The 21,161-nt window shown below is 38.5% G+C and overlaps 1 long non-coding RNA gene across 1 annotated transcript; it reads right to left on the bottom strand.

Moving 5' to 3' along the window:
- Positions 1–9,357: 9,357 nt before the first annotated feature.
- Positions 9,358–20,906, bottom strand: LOC306648425. The gene is made up of 4 exons (XR_013760374.1): positions 16,088–20,906; positions 15,291–15,362; positions 10,518–10,974; positions 9,358–9,419 (listed from the first exon to the last, which is right to left on the bottom strand). It is a non-coding gene; the product is annotated as an uncharacterized lncRNA (long non-coding RNA).
- Between the last annotated feature and the right edge of the window lie 255 nt (positions 20,907–21,161).

The raw sequence follows: 21,161 nt of genomic DNA, 5'->3' as shown, positions 1-21,161 counted from the left end.
AGAGGGAATGCTTTCAATTTTTCTCCATTTGGAATGATGTTGGCCTTGGGCTTAGCATAGATAGCTTTTACAATGTTGAGGTATGTTTCTACTATCCCTAGTGTTTTGAACATGAAGGGGTGCTGTATTTTGTGAAATGCCTTTTCTGCATCTATTGAGATGATCATATGATTCTTGTCTTTAAGTCTATTGATGTGATGAATTGCATTTATTAATTTCCATAGGTTGAACCAACCTTGCATCCCTGGGATGAACCTCATTTGATCATGGCACACTATCTTTTTAATATGTTATTGTATGTGATTTGTCAGAATTTTATTAAGAATTTTTGCATCTATGTTCATCAGGAATATTGGTCTGAAGTTTTCTTTCCTTGATGCATCTTTGTCTGGTTTTGGTGTCAGGGTGATACTAGCTTCGTATAATGAGTTTGGAAGGTTTGCCTCCTTTTCTATTGAATGGAATACTTTGAGGAATATTGGTGTTAATTCTTCTTTGAAGGTCTTGTAGAACTTGGCTGAGAATCCATCTGGTCCTGGGTTTTTCTTGGTTAGTAGGATTTTGATGGCTTCTTCTATTTCATTGCTTGAAATTGATCTGTTTAAATTGTGTATGTCCTCCTGCTTCAGTTTGGGTAGATCATATATCTCTAGAAGCTTGTCGATGTCTTCAAGATTTTGTTTTGTTGGAGTATAAATTTTCAAAATAGTTTCTAACTATCTTCTGTATTTCAATAACGTCTGTCATGATATTTCCTTTATCATCATGAATTTTAGTAATCTGAGTTTTCTCTCTCTTAGTGTGGCGAAGGGGTTATCAATTTTATTTATTTTTTTTCAAAGAACCAACTTTTTGTTTTGTTTTTTCAATTGTTTCTACTTCACTGATTTCAGCTCTGATTTTAATTATTCCCTATCTTCTCCTACTTTTGGTGTTTGTTTGTTGTTGGAGGCTGCTGCCCTGTAGGGCCCACAGTGGTAGCTGGCTTCACCCTAAGATGGCGCCAAGAAGCCTAACTGCAAAGAAAAACAACTTTAAGGAAGTGCTTTCTACTGGCTGACTGATCTCCTCCGCGTCTGTGCTTAGCTCGTGATCAGTACATGTCCTCATTACCCACCATTAAGTCTCCACGAGCCAAACGCCTGACCCGTTAGGTAATTGGTTGTTACATCCCATAAAGCTGCGTACTTTTCGGGGTGGGGAGGGGCAGCAGCTGCACGACAAGAGAAGAAGAAGAAAGAGCAGCTGCGTGAGAGAGAAGAAGAAGAGAGAGAGCTGCGTGGCGAGAAGAAGAAAAAGAAGACAGCGGTGGTGGAGGAAGAGAACCAGGCACTCGGCCCAGAAGCTCTCCCATAAAAATAAAGACCTTAAAACTTCATCTGAGAGCCGAGTCTTCATTGTACTCGCTGGACGAGACAGTTTGTTCTTCTTTTTCTAGGGCTTTGAGATGTAATTGAGGTCATTTATTTGTTGACTTTTCATTCTTTTAATGAATGAGCTCAATGCAATGAACTTTCCTCTTAGCACTGCCTTCATAGCATCCCAGAGATTTTGATATGTTGTATCTGTATTCTCATTTACCTCTAAGAATTTTTTTTATCTCCTTCCTGATGTCTTCTGCTATCTATGCATCATTCAATTGCACATTATTTAGTCTCCAGGAGTTGGAGTAGCTTCTATTTTTATTTTATCATTAATTTCTAATTTCATTCCATTATGATCTGATAAAATGCAGGGTAGTATCTCTATTTTGTGTATTTGCTAGGAGTTGCTTTGTAGCATAACATGTTCTACTTTAGGAAAGGATCCACCATGTGCTGCTGAGAAAAAAGTGTATTCACTCATTGATGGATGGAATACTCTATATGTCTGCTGAATCTAAATTATTGATTTTATTATTGAGTTCTATAGTTTCTTGTTTAGTTTTTGTTTGGAAGATCTATCCAGTGGTGAGAGAAGTATGTTAAAGTCACCCAGTATTATTGTGTTGTGGTCTATTTGATTCCTGAAATTGAGAAAGATTTGTTTGATGTACATAGATGCTTCATTGTTTGGTTATGATTATTTTGTCTTGTTGATGTATAATTACCTCAAGCAGTATGAAATGTCTTTCTTTATCCCTTCTAACATTAGTTAGAAGTCCACTTTATCTGATATGAGGATAAAAACCCTGGCTTCTTTAGGCAGCCCATGTGAGTGATATGTTTTTTCCCATCCTTTCACTTTCAGTCTGTGGATGTCTTTCTCTATGAGATGGGTCTCTTGAAGGCAGCATTTTGTTGGGTCTTTTTAAAAATCCAATCTGTCAGTCTGTGTCTTTTGATTAATGAGTTTAGAGCATTAACATTCACCATTATTTTTGAGAAATGATTTGTATTCCTGGTCATTTTGGTTTATTTTTGGTTTCTAACTTGACTTGAATACTCCTTTGATTGCCTTTTCCTTTAGTGTAGTTCCTCCCTTTGCTGGTTTTTATTTCCTCCTCATGGAATATTTTGCTGAGAATGTTATGTAGTGCAGGCTTTCTAGTTGTAAATTCTTTTAACTTTTGTTTATCATGGAAGGTTTTTATTTCATCTTCAAGTATGAAGCTTGATTTTGCTGGATATAAGATTCAGGGGCTGGGGATATAGCTCAGTTGGTAGAGTGCTTGCCTCGCAAGCACAAGGCCCAAGGCCCTTGGGTCAATCCCCAGTACTGAAAAAAAAAAAAAAATTCTTGGTTGGCATCCATTTTCTTTCAGAATTTGGTATATGTTTTCCAGGACCTCTCAGTTTTGAGGGTCTGGGTTGAGAAATCTGCTGAGATCCGAATTGGTTTTCCCCTACATGTAATCTGATACTTTTCTCTTGCAGCCTTTAAAAATTCTATCCTTATTTTGCATGCTAGGCATTTTCATTATAATGTGCCTTGGTGTGGGTCTGTTGTAACTATGAACATTTGGTGTCCTGTAAGCCTCATGTTTGATTTTTCCATTTCATTCTTTAGGTTTGGGAAATTTTCTGATATTATTTCATTGAAAAGATTATAAATTCCTTTGGCTTGTATCTCTGTGCCTTTATCCTGATAATTCTTAAATTTGGTCTTTTCATATTATCCCATAATTCTTGGAAGTTCTGTTCATGGTTTCTTAACATCTTCACTGTGTGTTCAACTTTATTTTCAAGATTATATATTTTGTCTTCATTACCTGAGGTTCTGTCTTCCAAGTGATCTAGTCTGTTGGTGATGCTTTCTATTGAGTTTTTAATTTGGTTTGTTTCCTTCATTTTAAGAATTTTTTTTTCCTAGAATCTCTATCTTTATTGAAGTAAGCTTTTCTACCTGCATTTGCTCTTCTCTCTTTATTGAAATGATCTTTTGTTGCTTGCATTTGCTCTCTTATACGATCCTTTACTTCACAGATCATTTTAATTATGTAATTCTGAACTTCTCTGACATTTCTTCTACTGTGCTGTCAATGGATTCTATTATTGTAGCATCTTGGTTTGTTTGGGGCACTTTCTTCCCTTGTTTTTTTTTTCATGTTTTTCATGTGTCTTCCCCTACAGCAGTGTGGATTCAAAGTATTACAGTTTCTACCCTATAGATTTATAGTGTCTTTGCTGGTTTCCAATACCTCGCCTTTAAGGGGAAGATCAATATTAACAGCACCTAATGCAAATATGCAGCCTTAAACCAAATAGCCCCTATTAAGATGTTACCAGTTTTTTTCACAATAAACAGATATGATGTGTTCAATTATTATCTACAGTATAAACAATAGGTCTGCAATAGGGCCTACAATTTCTAATGGTAGACAGAGAACCAGGTTGGGGGTGATGTATAATGTGATGTTTATGAGGCAGGAGGTGAGAATATACTGGTATTAGATCATACAAAGAGTGAAACAGGAATCAAATAAGTTGGCTATTAGTAGGAGAAGAGAGAAAGAGACTGGAGAAACAGGTGAGAGAAAGGTAGAAAAAGAGTAAAAAAAAAAAAGAAAAATGTAAAAATAAAAGAATATACAAAGCTATAATATACTTTCCAAACGTCCCAGTCCTCAGTAGCCTGATGCATGAAAAGTACTTGGTTTCAAAGATGTTGGGGATATGAGAGAAGGAGGAATATTTAATTTCTTGAATGCTGCCCCCAAAGCCTCCATCACATAGTAACTCAGGAGATTCAGTTGTTAACAACATTGTATTATTATTGTAATTTCTCCCTATTCACCTTATTTCTGTAACACTTATGTTCTGCACCTCTTAGGTCCTGTGGCCTTGTCACTGTTTTCTTCCATCAGTGACTTCTCTACATAACCTTTTTTCTTCAATACAATTGCAGCCTGTTTAAAGAATGTCTGACTCCCCCTTAGAGCCCATCACAGAGATAGGCTCCCAGAAAGTGACAAGATATGTGCCTCTTTCTGAATCTTTACTAATGACTCAGCAACAGGTTGTAATCACAACTGACTAGCCCACATCTAATAACACGACTATTTGACTCACCAGGCATCCGTGTGCAGTGACACGGTTGTAACCATCATTCAGGAAGAAAGCAGTTGCATGCAGCCCAGGGGACCCTGTACGGGAATGATGCTGAAGATTTGCAGGCTTCAGGCATCACGAGGTAAAGCTTTACCTCTTCTCACTGCAGGGAACCGAACCCTCTTTGTTCTTTGCTTTATCCAGATCTGTAGGATACCCTTTTCTTCCCACATCCCCGCTGCATTCTTGTTTCACCTCCTGCCTGGTCTCTTTGTGTCCTTGGATTATTTGGGGCAAGAAATATGTTCCCCCTCAAAATGGTTCAGATACCAAAAGAAAATTCATTAGAAGGAAATGAAGTTGTTTTATAAGGTTTCTCCCCAAAAAAAGTGAAACAGTAAGTAGAAGAGTGAAAAATGATTAGGAAAACACACTAGATGTGACATTTGATACTAGAATGATGAAGCAGTCATGAAAAATTATTGAATACAGCTATTGATTCTGAATGTTTTTGATGTGCCACTGATGTATTTTATACCAATTAACTTATTTAATCTTCATAATAATTAATCATTGTATAGATGGAAAAACTAAGGCAGGACACACTGGAATAATTTGTCCAAGGTCACACAAAGCCAGTAAACATGGAACCTGGACTAAAACCCAGGTAACAGGACCCTGGAGTTTGTGTTCCTCACATACAACATACAGAGCTTTCAGCTCTTGAAGGGTATAGTGTCTTATTTATCTATCCCACAGCAGATGTTCAAGAAGTGGTTAACAGACCTGAGGGAACAATATGATGCTATCAATTATGTCATATCAGCATGATCTTAGCCTAATCTTTTATCAAAATAAGGTAACATCATTTCATTGCTTTTCTAAAACCCTATCTTTATTTTAATATTTGGCCACTTGTCCCCCTAGTTTTGAGTCATTGTGAAGGCACTTTAACTCAGGAATTGTGAAACATTATCATGAGTATGCACTGGTACTTAAATGATTCCTCTCATAACAAAGTGTCAAAGTGGTATAAAATTATGTGTGGTGAAAGAAAATAAAACCTATGGATTGAATGATCACAGAACTACATCATCTTTGCAAGTTGTTTGGGAGGGTAGAAGAAATAAAATGAGAGAAAGATAGGTACTGCCCTTACTACACACACACACACACACACACACACACACACACACACACTCACTCACTTCCTTAGTTATAACTCAAAGATCCTTCAGAATTCCACAGCATTTCAAAATAAATCTTGTGACTAAAAATAAGTCAAAGATACATCCTTGGTGAATATTAAAAATTCACCACCCCATTATGGCTTAGCAGCAAAGTACTTGCCTGGTATGCAACAAACTCTGTTTGACCCCCAACACACAAAAGAAAGAACACCAACCACTTAAAAAATCTACCATCCCATTGAAACCCATCATCTCTATTGAGCACTGGGCATTGCTTATTGGACTATGCTCCCTGCTTTGGCTTTCATTTAAAATTGCACAGTATTAGAGAGCACTTTGCCTAAAATCAGAAACCCTACCACTCATTCCACACTTGAGTCATATCAATAAAATGTTCATTTTTAAAACAACATATTTTACTTATAACTCCCAAATGCCATAAAGAACAAAATCTGAAACATAAGCTACATAACTGCCCTTTCCTTGCAGGTTTCCATACACTCCTAATCACATTAATCTGTGCTCTTTCTAGTCACAAAATAGGAAACCACAGAGTCACCAAGACTATCCCATTTCTTACCAAGAACTTAGAATAGGTCAAGCCATTCACCTTACATACTATAATGATCTCAGTACAGAAAACAAATACTCAAATATTTCAAGAAAACAGGATGTTAATACTTTCAAAATTTGGCAGGCTGGCAAAAGTAATGAGGACTATTTCTAGACTACTGATTTCAAGGTAAACCCCCATAACTTGACCCAAGGATGGGAAAATGACTGCTATTATCAATGCTGTGGGCAGCAGTAACACTTCAAAGTAACAAAAATTGAAACTAGACACTTGAACAGAGCCCAGCCTTACAATGTAAGACAGAATTTGCTTGCCTGCTTTACCTAGAATACCACCAGCACATGACACCCCCAGGATGCCTGGTTACAAAATTAGTAACTCATCCTTTAGGATTCAGATTAAAAACCACACCAGATTAAAAACCACACCACAGCAAAGCCACATCTAATTTAATCTCTGGTAATATTGCTTCTTAATTGTTCTCACAGCACTTGAGTTATTTCAAATTAGCTATTCTCTTTTGACAGCCATAATATCTAAGAAGAGAATACATTTGTTAATTGTTACAGTGGTTATCAAAAGGTACTTTTCTTGGCAAGCAGCATTAATGTCACCTGGAATTTGTGAAATGCAAATTCTTAGCTTCACCTTAAACTGATACAGAAACTCTGGAGGTGGAGCTTGGCAATAAGTGAATGAGCTCTCCTGGTGATTTTGACATATCTCTAAAGTTCACTAAACCTCCTGGCCTATGGCCCTGTAATACATGAGTGATGCTCAAAAAATTATCTCGAAACATGTGAATTAAATAAAGCCAACAAGGAGTGGACTATAAATTTTCTTCACCAAAATAATGATATTCTTAGCACAGAGACCAGGCCTTTTTTCCCTAAGTTTGCCAGTCTCCCATTAAGGTATGGCTAAAATCAACTTTAAGTAGTAACAACAAAAAACCTACAGGAAATAGAGCCAACAGTGAAAGTTTCTTATGTATAAAATGATTTTATTATAGACCAAAAACTTTAACACCATTCTTTTGCATCTTTGATTTTCAACATTTATTGGCTTCACATGCCCATTAGCTAAAAATAATTTCTATGTAGGTCTCAAATTGCAAGCTACTGCTATGAAATGCATACTCATTTATAATATGCTTGTCTGTTCTTCTGTAGGATTGTTTACAAATAGTATTACTGCAATGATTCATACATAATTCCTACATTCTTCAAGTTGTTCTGATTAATGTCCTGATGTCAAGCAAGTTAACCCTTAGCAAATACTGCCTTTCTTACATCAGATTTCTCTCCAATGTGAATTCTTTGATGTACGAGGGATGCACTGAATGAAAGACTACCCACAATTTCTAAATTTTCTATAATCCTTTAGCTTTTCCCCTGTTGGGTTTGTAAGAGATTCATATGGCAAAGCCTTGGCCATATCTGCTACATGTATAGGGTTGTTTTTTTGTTTTGTTTTTCCCTTATTTTTGACTTACGTCAGTTAAGGGGTTAATACTGACAAAGGCTTTCCCACATCTGTTATCTTCTTAGTTTTCTACAGCATGACCGTATCAGACAATAAAGGTTGCATCATTACTAAAGCTCTTCCCATAAACATTACACTTGTTTAAGACTACTCTCAAAATTTTTTCTGATATTGAATTAAGAGTTTGTGGCTGAAATTTATTGACAAATGCTGCTTCATATAGTTTCACTCTTGTAACATTTCTCATATACATACTGATTCATATGGTCTACAGACTTTTCCATATTTACTGCATTACTGGATTTCTCTCCATTATGTGTTCTCTGGTGGGCAGTAAGATTTGAACCTTTGCTAAAAGCTTTTCCACATTCATCACATTTATATGGCTTTTCTCCAGTATGAATTCTCTGATGTACAGTAAGGTTTGAACTACAGCTGAAAGTCTTCCCACATTTAATACATTCATAAGGTTTTTCTCCAGTGTGAATTCTGTGATGTTGAAGCAGGGATGACCTGTGACTGAAGGCTTTCCCACATATACTGCATTCATAAGGTTTCAATCTAATGTGATTTCTCAAATGCATATTCAGTGATTCAAGCTGGTTGAAAGATTTCCTACATTTCTGACATTCAAAGGGTTTTTCTTCAGTATGAATACTCTGATGTTGAATAAGAAATGAGAGGCTACTAAAGACTTTCAGACATTTGTTACATTCATATTGTTTCTCGATAGTGTGAATTCTTTGATGTCGAGTAAGGTGTGAGCTACAGCAAAAAGCTTTCCACATCCACTACATTCATAAGGCTTCTCTCCAGTATGAATTTTCTGATGGGGATAAGAGATGACCTAGAATGAAGGGCCTTCTCACATATTTGGCACTCATAAAGGTTTTCTTGAGTGTGAATCCTTAGATGTTCAATGAGATGTGAAACACGACTAAAAGACTTTCCACCCCAGTTCATACCTTTCATATGGTTTTCTCCAGTATGAGTGCTTTGATGGTTAGTAAGAGAAAGAGACATGACTAAAGGCCTCTCCCACATTCAATACACTTGTAAGGCTTCTCTCCCACTATGGCTTATTGATGTCGAGTAAGGGATGAACCATGGCTAAAAAGTCTTCCCACATTCACGACAATGTAAGGTTCTCTCCTGTATGAATCTCCAGTGACGATTAAGGATTTGATTGTTTGCCAAAGGCTTTCCCACATTCACTGCATGATAGAATCTTCTCTCTACTATAAGTCTGGTGAGGGTATGAGATTTGCTCTGGTTAAAGCTGCACACTTTCATTAGAACTCAAAACTTTCTTTCTGCCACTTATCTTTTCATTTTTTATAACTGACCTTTTTGGTAAATTCTTCTTCAACATATCATGCTTATGTGATGTCCCTTCAGCAGAAATTCTCTGTGGTCCAGAAACAGTAGGCTTTATGCGGAAGATGCTTCTAAATGATGTACTGTATTTGTCAACACTTTCCCCAGAGGGGCCTTCACTGAAGGGGAGGTTCACTGGTCTGCAATGTTCTACCTGATGTCCATGCTTGCCCTCCAACTTCTCTTTATATTTCCCATTCTTGTTAAAATCTGAAAATTCACAATGCTGCTTTATGTTTTTTTCTATTATTTCTGTTTGGGATGAATCTTCGTCATAAATATCCTTTGTTGATAATTCCTTATTTTTCCATCTTGATTCCCAATCTGAAATATATCAAAAAAGCACAGCAATGCTTTTTCTACTTTTTTTAAAGATGGACACAATTCCTTTATTTTACTTATTTATTTTTATCTGGTGCTGAGGATTGAAGGCAGTGACTCACATGTGCTAGGCGAGTGCTCCACCACTGAGCCACAACCCCAGCCCACTTTTCCTATACTTTTGAGAAGACACTTCTAGGGTGGAAATAGGAGAATTAGATAAGAAGCTTCTAGAAAACAGATGGCTCTAACAATTCATATATTTCAATGATTTCTGAACAATCCTCAAGTGAGGCACAGAGAATACAGACAGCTCACAGAAGTAGGAACAGAGTATAACAGGGAAAGAGGTAAAATGTAGGCAACCACTATTTGAAAAAATATGAAGCTATTAGGAAGAAAATGTAGAAGGCATTCTGTCATCATTTTGTGCCTAGATTCATATGAAAGATCACATTCTATTTTACAGTTTTCTTCGGCAACGTTCAGTTAATCTCAATTTGCTGCCAGATTAACATGCTTAAAATATAGAATTTATGCTACTACATTAAACAGTTACAATGACAACAAAATATATATATGTGCTCCTTATTGGTGATAAAGATTTAGACTTTCTGAGTTTATGTAGTATGTGTGAAATCATATAACTTACTGGACATTAGAAAATATTATTCTTAGAAATATAGTCTAATACATTTCTTATTTCCACTAACATTTATGTTCATATATGTCCTGGGGCATTCAGTGTTAAAGACAAAGTGATTTTTCATCTAACTGACAAGTTTTCTTAGCTTAAAGCAATCCATAAGTCCATTTCCTTAAATGGACTTAAGAAAAAATAATTTGTCTTATTATGTTATGAACAGAATAGGAACTTAATTATTATAATGGCAAAATCCTTTACCTCTGATTAGATGGAATGAGTAACAGAGTAATCTGGGAGTGGAGTGATTGTTTTGAATCTAAGCTAAGGATACCTCCATTTTGTTTGCCTCTGGGATTTCATTTTAGTGTCCCTAAAACACCTCCACACTCACACAACAAGCATCATTAACAAAGACCTCCCTTTGCTTGAGTCACTTGAATCACCTAGAAACTTACCTTTTGACAGGTTTTTCTCCACCATCCAGGGTTCTTTTCCATCCTCCAATAAAGTGATCACATATGGCTTAGCTATGGAAAGACCTGCTTATAGGAAGAATACAGAACTTTTAAAAGCTGTGCTCCTCAAGGATGAGAGGCCATCACAAGAGCAACCAAAGGAAGGGTTGAAAAGGATGTTCACTGAAATGAGAAGATGGCTTCAGGCACAAAAGAGCTGCACATTCCCTTAGGAACATGGAACAGAAATTTAGCCATTTACTTAGGAGGAGCTTCAGCAATTGGAGTGACAAAAGAAAGATTTCCCCTACTGCAGTGAAGGGGGAAATATCTTACCTAGAGAAACCAGATTCTTATAATTCTGCACCATCACATCCTTGTATAAATCCTTCTGCGCAGAATCTAACCATGCCCACTCTTCATGAGAGAAGTCTATAGCCACATCACTAAATGTCACCTAAAACAGCAAGATATTTAGGTTCAATGACAGCCCAGGCCTCTTCTGGCACTGTACAAAGGGTAAAATTATCCTGGTTGTGGAATATAGCAAACAAGATTCAGGACTTGTGACAATGATCAGGAATCCAATCTCAGTTACATGATAACTAGATAATTACATGCTCAGCATTGTCATATAGTAAGAATGAGAGGCACAAATGAGAACTTTGCTTCAGAAGAGTTAATTTCATCAAAGAGAATAAAATTATACAAAATTTTAATAATCAGCATTCAACGTTTGACAGTATGTATTAAAGTACTTAGTTAAATCTTATGTATTTCAAGTGCTATATAAGTAATGAAAAATAAGGCCAAAGCAATTTCTCTCACATGGGATACTAAAGATAATTCGTTGAAGTTCAAGGAAAAAAGAATGATCCAATGGATTCAGACAAAAGGTATATTTCTACCAAAGAGCAATAAACACACTGCTATGGTTTGAACACGACCCCCAAAAGGCACGTTCTACAAACTTAACTCCTATTGTTACAATATTAAAAGTTGGGACCTTGAAAAGGTGATTAGGTCACAAGGGCTCTGTCCTCATGAATGGATAACTGATATGATGGGAGGGAGTTCATTATAAAAGGATGAGTTCTACACCTTGTTTCTTTGTCCTTCTGCCATGGGATGATGCAGCAAGGAGGCCCTTGCCAGATGCTAGCCCCTTAATCTTCAACTTCTCAGCTGCCAGAAATGTGAGAAATAAATTTCTGCTGTTTATAAATTATTTAAGTCTGTGATATTCTGTATAGAAGCACAAATGTACTGACACATGCATAAATAATTTGTGAACAAAAAATGAAAGTATATTTATGGTATATACTTAAGCCCTGAATTGACAGTCACCAGACAATTAAAATAATTTGAGACCCCTGGAAGAGAAGACCGAAGGACAGCTTCATGCCAATAGGTAGTACCTGAATAGGATCTTAAAGTAAGGGGGAAAAAAACAAAAGAAAGGACACATATCAGGGAAAATATTCTAAAGGAATGCTCATAGATGTGTTTAGAAATTTTTTCTATATTTTAAAACTTTAGAAAAAGTTTAAATGTTCAATAACATATTATTGGTTATTCAAATTATAATATATTCATTTAAAATGGCACTGTTACTGTCTTTCACTTATGAAATGACATGGTTTGGCAGTGGTAAATTTTTCATTCTAAGAGTGGCTGATTCAATATTCTACTACTCTAGTACAGTATTTTATATGAATGTTCACCAGTGGCTGATCTTTGGTTTTAAAAGGGGGAATTTACCCTTGACAAATGCTGAGAATATAATTAAAAATCAAATCTTCTGCCAATGCAGAAGATCCTCTCCACAAATGTAGAAAGAAAGAAAACAGTTTCATTCTTGAATAAGCAGTAAAGCAAACTGAAGCACTTACAAAAACATCCCACTAATGAGACTGCAAGGACAGAAAGAAATCCCACCCTTTTGCAAAGCCAGGCAGATACAATCCATTATACACGTTTTCAAATAAATGGTAATTCATCCTCATCTAAGAGGACTTGTCAGAATAACATGTACCTTATAGTTCATCCTAAATTCACCTGTTAATTTGAGTGGCCATGGGTTAGTTAACTGCACTTATCCCAAAGAAAAATAAAATTTCTCATATTTAATGACAAATAGGTCTTTATTGGAGCCAGGACCTAGGCTAAATACTCACATACATCAGAAATGGACACTAACTTCCTTAATGTCTACATTTCAAAATGATGACTCCAAGACTTTCAAGACTAGTAAAACTGGCAAGAGGCTTTTAACTTTTAAAAAGATTTATATACTCAAAGGGATGGGGAATGGTTTTATAATTATACATTTTTCACAAGGAAATACTCTAGAAAAGAGTAGGGGAGTCTCCCTTTTGGCATTAGAGGAAATTCTTTTCTTTAAATTATTATTATTTTTTAAACCTGTGTTCACACTTACCAGGGCACTACAGGATTAAGTCATATAGGAACTGAATGTTTTCTATCTTTTCCTACTTTCCACAATAGTTTTTAAATTATTAGCTTTTACAAAGCTGATCTGTTAAGCCTAATAAAAAATTCAACACTATAACAGATGCATAAAACATTACATTTCATTCCACAAATGCAAAGATATTTCATGTTTTGTTTTGAATTTATATTAATGTCACTATACTAATAGTTTAAAGAAGAAAATCCACATAATCTCAACAACAGTCTCTCTTCTTTATTTAGTGCAGTGTTTCTCAACCTTGACACTATTGACCTTTTGAGCTGGATAATTCTTTGTTGTGGGGAGGCCCTCCTGTGCATTATAGGACATTTAACAGCATCCCTGGCCTCTACCCACTAGATGCCAGTAGGAATACCATCTCACCGCCATCCTAGCTGTGACAACTAGAAAAAAACAAAAATGTCTAAACATTACCAAATGTCTCCTGAGTAGAGTCAGAGCAGGGTGAAATCACTGGCTTGAGAACCACCACTTTAGAAAATTTGTGTAGCTCCTTGAAAGACCTGCTTAGGCCTCTGTACCCATACTCAGGTGTTTTCAATATAACTTCACTTCCACAGCTTCCTCCTTGATGCCATGAGCCACCACAACCAATGTACCCTTATTTCCCCAGAGGTGGCTCAACCCTTCCTTCCCCTTCAATGGCCTGGGCAGCCTGGGTATTCACTATCTTTGTCCCTGAAAGAACTCAGGAGATTTGTCCCAGCACTTATCTTAATATCTTATGCTTTCTTATCTTTCTCCCAGTTCTGCACTGCTCTGTATAGTAGCCACTAACCACTTTGGCTATATAAATTAAAATTTAGATTAAAAATTATACTGAGTGGTCACAGGAGGTTGGTGGTTGTTCTACTAGACAGCACATATACAGAACACTTCCACCAATGTAAAAAGTTTAGACAGTACTATACCACATCAGGAAGTACTGTCAGTGTACACCCAAACTGAGGTACAATTTTTTCCTAAAAAGTACTTCATATTGTTTAGAAGATAAATCAATAAATGACTTTGGCATTCATTTCCTTGTATTAAAAAAAATAATAAGAGGACTAGGAATGTAGCTCAAGTGGTAGAGTGTTTGCCTAGCATGCAGGAGACCCTGGGTTTGATCCCCAGTACTGCAAAAAGTTTTCCTAATAATCTAATTTTCTCAAGGTTTCACCTTCCACCCCATAATTCTTCCCCACCTTTTTTTTTTTTTTTTTTTTTTTTTTGTCACTCATTTTATTCACTCTACAAATATTTACTAAGCCTCCACTCTGTGCCAGGTATTACTCTGGATACTGAAAAATCTAACAGTCAATAAAAAAGACAAGGTATTCCTGCCAGGAAGAGACAAACAATGAGCAGATTCCTACAGTGAACATACATAACACCAGACAGTGATGAAGGCAGAAGTAAGAGGTTAGGGAAGGTGGCTACGATTTAAAATTTTTCTGAGAATGTAACCATTAGGCAAAGACACAAAAAAGGTCATGCAAGCTCCTACATATCTGGGAGAAGAATATTCCAAGAAGATGGTACAGTAACTTCTAAGGCCTGGAGGCAACAACTGGCATCCATAGGGACAAGAAGGCAGAGAAGAAGATGGGATCAGAGACTAATTGTATAAACTTCATACATCATTGCAAAACTGACTTTCGTTAGGAGTTGGGGCCACTGGAAATTTTTAAGTCAGGATTTTAAGACAGGATTTCACAGGATCCATTGTGACAGCTCTATTGAGAAAAGACTGAAGAGGGTAAAGACAGAAGCAAGGAATCAAGCTAGAAGGCTACTGCAATAATCCAGGCAGCTTGGACCAGCGAGGCAGTGGTGGGATAACCAAATCAGACTTTATGTATATTGTTTATATTTTAGTTCGAACAAAAGTATCTGAATGTGAGCAATAAGTGAAAAGAATCAAGGACAACTCCAGGCATCTCCTGAATTGAGCAATGGGCAGGACTGACACCACTGAGACTACACAACACAGCTCTGACAACCATAAAGCAAACAACCTAAAACTCCAAACTTGAGTTTTGAATTGTAATTTTAAATTTTTGGCCAACAACTCTAGAGATTCTTCTAGCATAAAATGGTTGAACAGGGAAGGGCTGAAAGAGAACAGTACTTTGGAACTCTCCTGTGGGCTCTACCCTTTCCTATAATGGAAGGAACCATAAACCCAATCCCTAAGTGGGCTTTGTTAGGTGGGAACTGGCAGAAGCAGCAAAGGGAACACTACAGGACTGGTAAAAAAAAGCGTTTTAGAAAGATTTGGGGATCTGCTGACTTACCTGAGACATTACAATTTCCAATAGTCCACACAGTTCCTTTTCTAGCCTCGTGGGTTATGGATGGGTAGTGTCCTGAGAAGCACAGCAAGGGCAGGGAAGAAGAAGAAAAAAAAAAATCAGGCTTTTCTTGGAGTTCTGTGACACACCAAAATGGAAAAGCACACTGGTACCACTCTCTTGGGCTCATCTGTCCCTGAGAACTAACGGGGTGCTTCCTGACAGGAAGTAAACCTTTACCAGTTGCCACCGGTGAGGAAAATAAACTATTTTGCACGTAAGAGACAGATGCATAAAGCAATAATAATAATGTGGAATATCGCCACGTTCAATCTTCACAGTCACGCACGGTAGGCATTCACGTTATTCTAGATTTACTTTTTAAACAATGTCAAAACAGAAACTCAGAGATATTTAAAACATTTGATCAGGGTGACAAAACTGGAAGGCGTCAGGGCCATGGCTGAATAATTTAAACCACTGTAGATGGCATTTGTTTTGAGCCCGGACTGCACACAACTCGCCCATTCCGTTTCCCCAGCAGCTCCAGGGGGTCAGCGCCGTCTCACTCCCTCTCTACAGAGCGGAGCGTGGAGGCCGGGGAAGGACGCGAAGGCCGCCCTCGGGGACCCGCACCGGGAAGACCCTGCAGTCGGCCAGTTCCGGAGGTCGTGCGCGGCACCGGGTTCCGCGGGCCCGAGCCGCCGCCGCCCTCCCGGGACCCACACCTGCCGGAGTCCTCAGCAGCATTTCACGCGCGCCGAAGCCGCCAGGCGTCCGCAGCCAGCATCTCCTCGTACCTGACGCTCCGGACGCCCGCGAGTCGGCATCGGCCGCCACAGGCCGCCACCTCCCGGGAACAGCCCGCCCAGTCTCCCAGCCGACTCCAGAAAACCAGAGCCAGGCCGGACAGTGCCGCGAGACTAGCAGAGAGCTGGCGCCGCAGTCCGGCGACCTGTCCAGACTCCTCCGCGTCCGGAACAGGCGCTCTGGACACTGAGAACCGCGGACCTCCGTGCCACACTTCCCGGGAGCCTCTGCGGCCTTGGCGCGCCGCGAGGAAAACGATCTCGGCTTTCTAGGAAATTGTACCGCCCAGAGATTTTGCCCCAAAGCGGACCAACCCGGACACACGCGCAGCGGGACCAGAACACAGCGTCGTCTGGCGTACTGTCCTTCCCAGAAACAAAGGCGACGCTCTCCTTGCGTCGGCGTTCAGACCGCGAAACTACACTTCCCAGAAAGCCACGCGCAGCGACCCCGGCTTCCCGGTCATCGGTGAGCTAGCGAATGCACTCTTCTCTCGGGGAAAGGGCATGCCTAGCTGGCACCCGCGAAGGGTGTCCTCTCATCCAGACTATTGCCGTCACCCTGTGTGGGATACTTGGCGTCCGCTGGCGCTGGACTGTATACCTCCAGGATGCCCAGTGGCCGGACCGTCTCAACAGCCCGCGTAGTCCACCTACCCGAGACATTTCCGGAAGTCATGAGGACGAGGCATCTGTGACTCTAATGACCGCCATTCAGGTGTGCTTTACACCCACCCACCCCCCCAAACCTGGAAATAATGAACTGCAGCGAGCGTCTTGGTGACAGTAACCGTTATCCTGGGCAGATTCACTTCTCCGCCCAACCCTCAGCCTGACTCGTGTCTGTCCCCTGACGTGCTGCTTTGGTTTGTCAGGCTTTGTCCAACCCGCCTAAAGGGGCGATGGACGAGCCAGAGCAATCTAGTACTGGTGTGTATTTGGGTTCTTTGCTTTCTTTTTCAATTTTAAATTTTGACTTACTTTTATAGTGTGGCCATGAATTTTCTTGTACTTATGCGTATGATATTAATCAAACAACGTTTTGTTGGTATATCTTGTGGATGTGATATTTAATTACTGTAAGGGCTGGAGTTAAAAAAAAAAAAAAAAAAAAAAAAAAAAAAACACTGAAACACTGGCTTCAGCTGGCTTCCTCTCAAGGCTTAGAGTATGTAGTAAGGAGCAACATTGGCCAGTGCAAAGCACGTTCCCATCCGTAACTTTTACAATGACAAATTGGTTTTCAAGATTGTACTGATTTACTCTCCTACCAAAGTTTGTATTTTGGTTGCCAACCATTAGTGTCAGTGCTCAATTTTGTGAAACTTCCAAAATATGACACTCTACTACTTGTGAAATTGTAACTCATTGTGATTTAAATTTGCATTTGTTTGTTGTTAGATTGAGAATCTTTTCATTTGTTTATTGATCTAGTGTTTATTTCTCTCTGAGAATTGCATGTGTTCTGGTCATGTTCTTTTTAAAATGATGATCTTTTTAATGTTAAAATGCAAGTTATATAGAAAAGTTCAAGATTTTAAGGAAGGAGTGCAGAGATAATATCAGGATTCCCGCCCCGCACACACAGGTTAGGATACTGAACTTGGAAGTGCATTCAGTAATTTCTGCAATTTTGCATGTTTCTGGTTATGAAATTCTTTATTTTTTTTTTTTCCTGTTTGGGATTTGGTAAGCCACTTAAATCTGTGACGTGCCATCCTCCCAGGCTCAGCAAACTTTTACTCTCTTAAATTACTTTTGCCTCATTCTGTCTCTCCCTTGTGAACTCCAATTAGTTGTAAAACAGGTCTTTTTACTCTCCATCCTCTGTAATTTCCATCTTTCAAGTCTCTGTTGCAGTCTGTGTAATTTATTCTGCTCTATCTGCCATTCATAATTCTCTCTCCAGAAGATATTTTTATTTGGATTTTTCAAAGATATTTTTAACATGGTTGATACGGTTGCTTCAAATATGACCAAAAAATAAAAATAATTGAAGATTTTGTGGATTCCTTTGTAGGCTTATTTTTCCCTCTTATTACTTATTTTGTTGTAGGTTTTTTTTTAATCACAGTTTTCATTTTTTTTAAATCTCTTCTTGAAATATGTGCCTTCCCCATATCCTTGGATAAAAGTGCCTTTCTCTGCTAGAGATTAGATAATTGTATTTTCAGACAAGATCTGTATTACTAATACTCTGGAACCACTTTAAGACATAAGGTCCCTACCCAGTCCATCCAGAAAACCTTACTTAGGGATTCTTCACGTTGCTACTTTTCCCTTTCAAGCTTCCTGGCAGAAATATGTAGACTTCCCTTATGATTCCCCAAATATTTGAAACATGAATTAAACTCATGACAGAAGAAAGGGTTAACATTAAAGGACTAGATGTGACTGGGGATAGAGGTGAGAAGAAATTTAACTAGAGGACTAGTCCTTTTATTTCAGTAGCAGGCCAGCTCTTAAAGTTACTGTAAAACTAAACCACTGGCATGTGAATGCTCTATGACTTGTATTATTAACAGAAAGGATAGAACATTCTGATTAAGAGACTGAGAAAGAGAAATTCAGGAGCAGGTAGAATGGAAACTCGTAGACCTAAATAAACAAATATGACAGGCCTTTGAGAAAGAAAATAGGGACAAGAGACTGAAGGATGAACTCCATAGAATGCATCAGTACACATATAATTGACTGTGTGCAGCCATTGTTTGGTCAGTTGACTGGGTTCCCTGAAAACTTTGAGGGTTGGCGCTAGAGGCTCTGTCTGTGCCATTTCATTCTTTTTCTTTCCTGTTTCCTCCCTTTGGGATCAGGAAGGAATTGGCATGAGCCTTGCTTTACTTCTATTAGAAGAAATTTCATTTAGACCTTAAACCCAAGAATATTTCATGGGACTTACTAGGTAGGAAGCTTAATTTTCTCCTATTAATTTTTCATTTCTCTTTTTTAACAAATGGCTCAGGAGAGGTGAACCCCAATATGTATGTTCATTTGGGAAAATAAGTCAATGGATGAAAAATGTTTTTTTTTTTAAAGCAAAGCTTAATGAGCACTTGCAAAGTTCTAAGAAAAAGAATATAATATAGTTCATGCTGTCCACACACAGAAAGAGGCTTAACATGCTAACACAGTCAAAGAAAGGTATCATTTTTTTAACAAGTACGTGAAAACGTCTATGGTATTCTGCATTACAAATCATAACATCAACAGATTTAAGTTGATCTCCCTATGATGAATATTTGCTTTTTTCTCTAATTTTTACTTAAAATGTAAATAATATCCTTGTATATATATTGTTGCGTTTTTTTTTTTTAATAATAAATCCCTAGATCCTTTGTTACTAATGTGAACTGAAAATAACATAAGGTTGAAAGGAAAGTAAAAATAATTTTACTTGGATGCAGAATAGATTTGCAAATTGAAATGTATACATTCATGTTAGAATTGAGTGTCCCAATATAATGAAGCAGGGCTGCAGCATTGATGGCAAACAGGAATATGCATTCTTTGGAGATAAGCAAATATTGAAAAAGCCAGGTGGTGGGAAACTGATGGAAATGCAGGTGGTCACAAATTTTTAAGACCAGGGACTGGTGTTCTGAGATCTTTCAAGGCCTGCCAGGTATTGATACAGAACTGAAAAACTGTTTCCTTTTCAGTTCTTAACACAGGGTCTATGCTGGAACTTATCCTGCCCACTATTCCTAAGGCTTAAAAGGTTCTTTTGCTTTCTGTTTGACCATTCTGTAACTATTTTGACTTTTATTTTATAGCTGGTGAAAGAATTTGCCCATCTCAGCACTTCTTTGCTACACAGCAACAGACTGAGCCTAAGAAGAGCCATACCCTATTCCATGTTTGGCCCTTAGGAGAAAATAGAGCTTTCCAGAATCTAGTTTTAAGGTTTTAGGAACTGGAGAGGGGGTCTCCCTGCCCCCTGAACTGCTTCTCCTGTGTTTTCGTCCACCTGGACTGGAGAAGGACAATGGTATGTGGGGCTCTGCACTACCTTCACCCAGTGGTGACTGAGGGCCACAACCACTGAGCAGGAAATAGGGCACTCTTTTGGTGGCTCTCTGCTATTCTGGAACTGCTCCTGCAAGAATAACCAGCATGAGAGGTTCCTCTGGTGTATCTTTTGAGGCTGTGTTGTCTGTCAGATTTTGGAGCAACACTAGTTTGGTCTCATTCTCAGAAGCTTCTGCCACTTTAAACTCAGTCATATTTCCAAAGCCCTCTGCCACAGCACACTTGTATTTATTTAACATTTGTTTGTCTGATTTTTGTCCTCTGTGACATACAGCTTGTGTTTTACGTCATATGTGTGCTGTTCTCATGGTAAATTTTATGTATCAACTTGTGTTTTGTATTTTTATGAGATGATTAGTCAGGTGTGGCCATAAAAGAAATGGGAGAGACTCGAGAAAAAACAAAGTTTATTATACTCATGACTTCTAGAGACAGAAGACATGTCACGTCATGCAGGGACACATGGGAAAGACACATGGGAATTGAGATTCAGAAAATAGGAGCTAGGATGAGGTTTAAGCCACTGACTCTACTGTGTTTCCAGGGAAAGGTGAAGCAGTCAGGATCAACACTTTAGGACAGGCTTGGGAGAATAATTTTGATGGGTTTTGAGATACAGGCACAGTCCCAACTTGCTGGCACTGGATCCTCTAATGAGGGCAGAGGAATATTGCCTTAGAAGTTGCAGCCTTGGGCATTTGTAGGGCAGAGGTTTTAGTTTCTGAAGTTACTTCCAGCAGAGGATGAACTTATCTCCAAAGGTATTGTTCTGAGTAGGTGCGATTGTCATCTGAGGCACTAGTCCTCTCTCCTACAGTGAGCTTCTGGGCTTGGGTGACGTCATCTGGGTTGTGAGGCTGCGGTATCTTTTCCAGGTGGATGCCCACTCCGATTGATGTGGGCCTCAGCACTTGCCATGAGTTTTCGCCATGGCTTAGTTGGAGATTTTGGAGCTAAGGATCATAAACCCAAGAAAGCACCTAGACCAGTGGGAATAAGATCAACTGTCAACAGAGTGGTGTGCAGCTGAACC

Source organism: Sciurus vulgaris (genome assembly GCF_902686455.1).
Source record: "Sciurus vulgaris genome assembly, chromosome: 17".
NCBI classification, from domain to species: Eukaryota; Metazoa; Chordata; class Mammalia; order Rodentia; family Sciuridae; genus Sciurus; species Sciurus vulgaris.
Note: the sequence above shows the minus strand (reverse complement) of the source record. Positions and strands in the feature narration are given on the sequence as shown.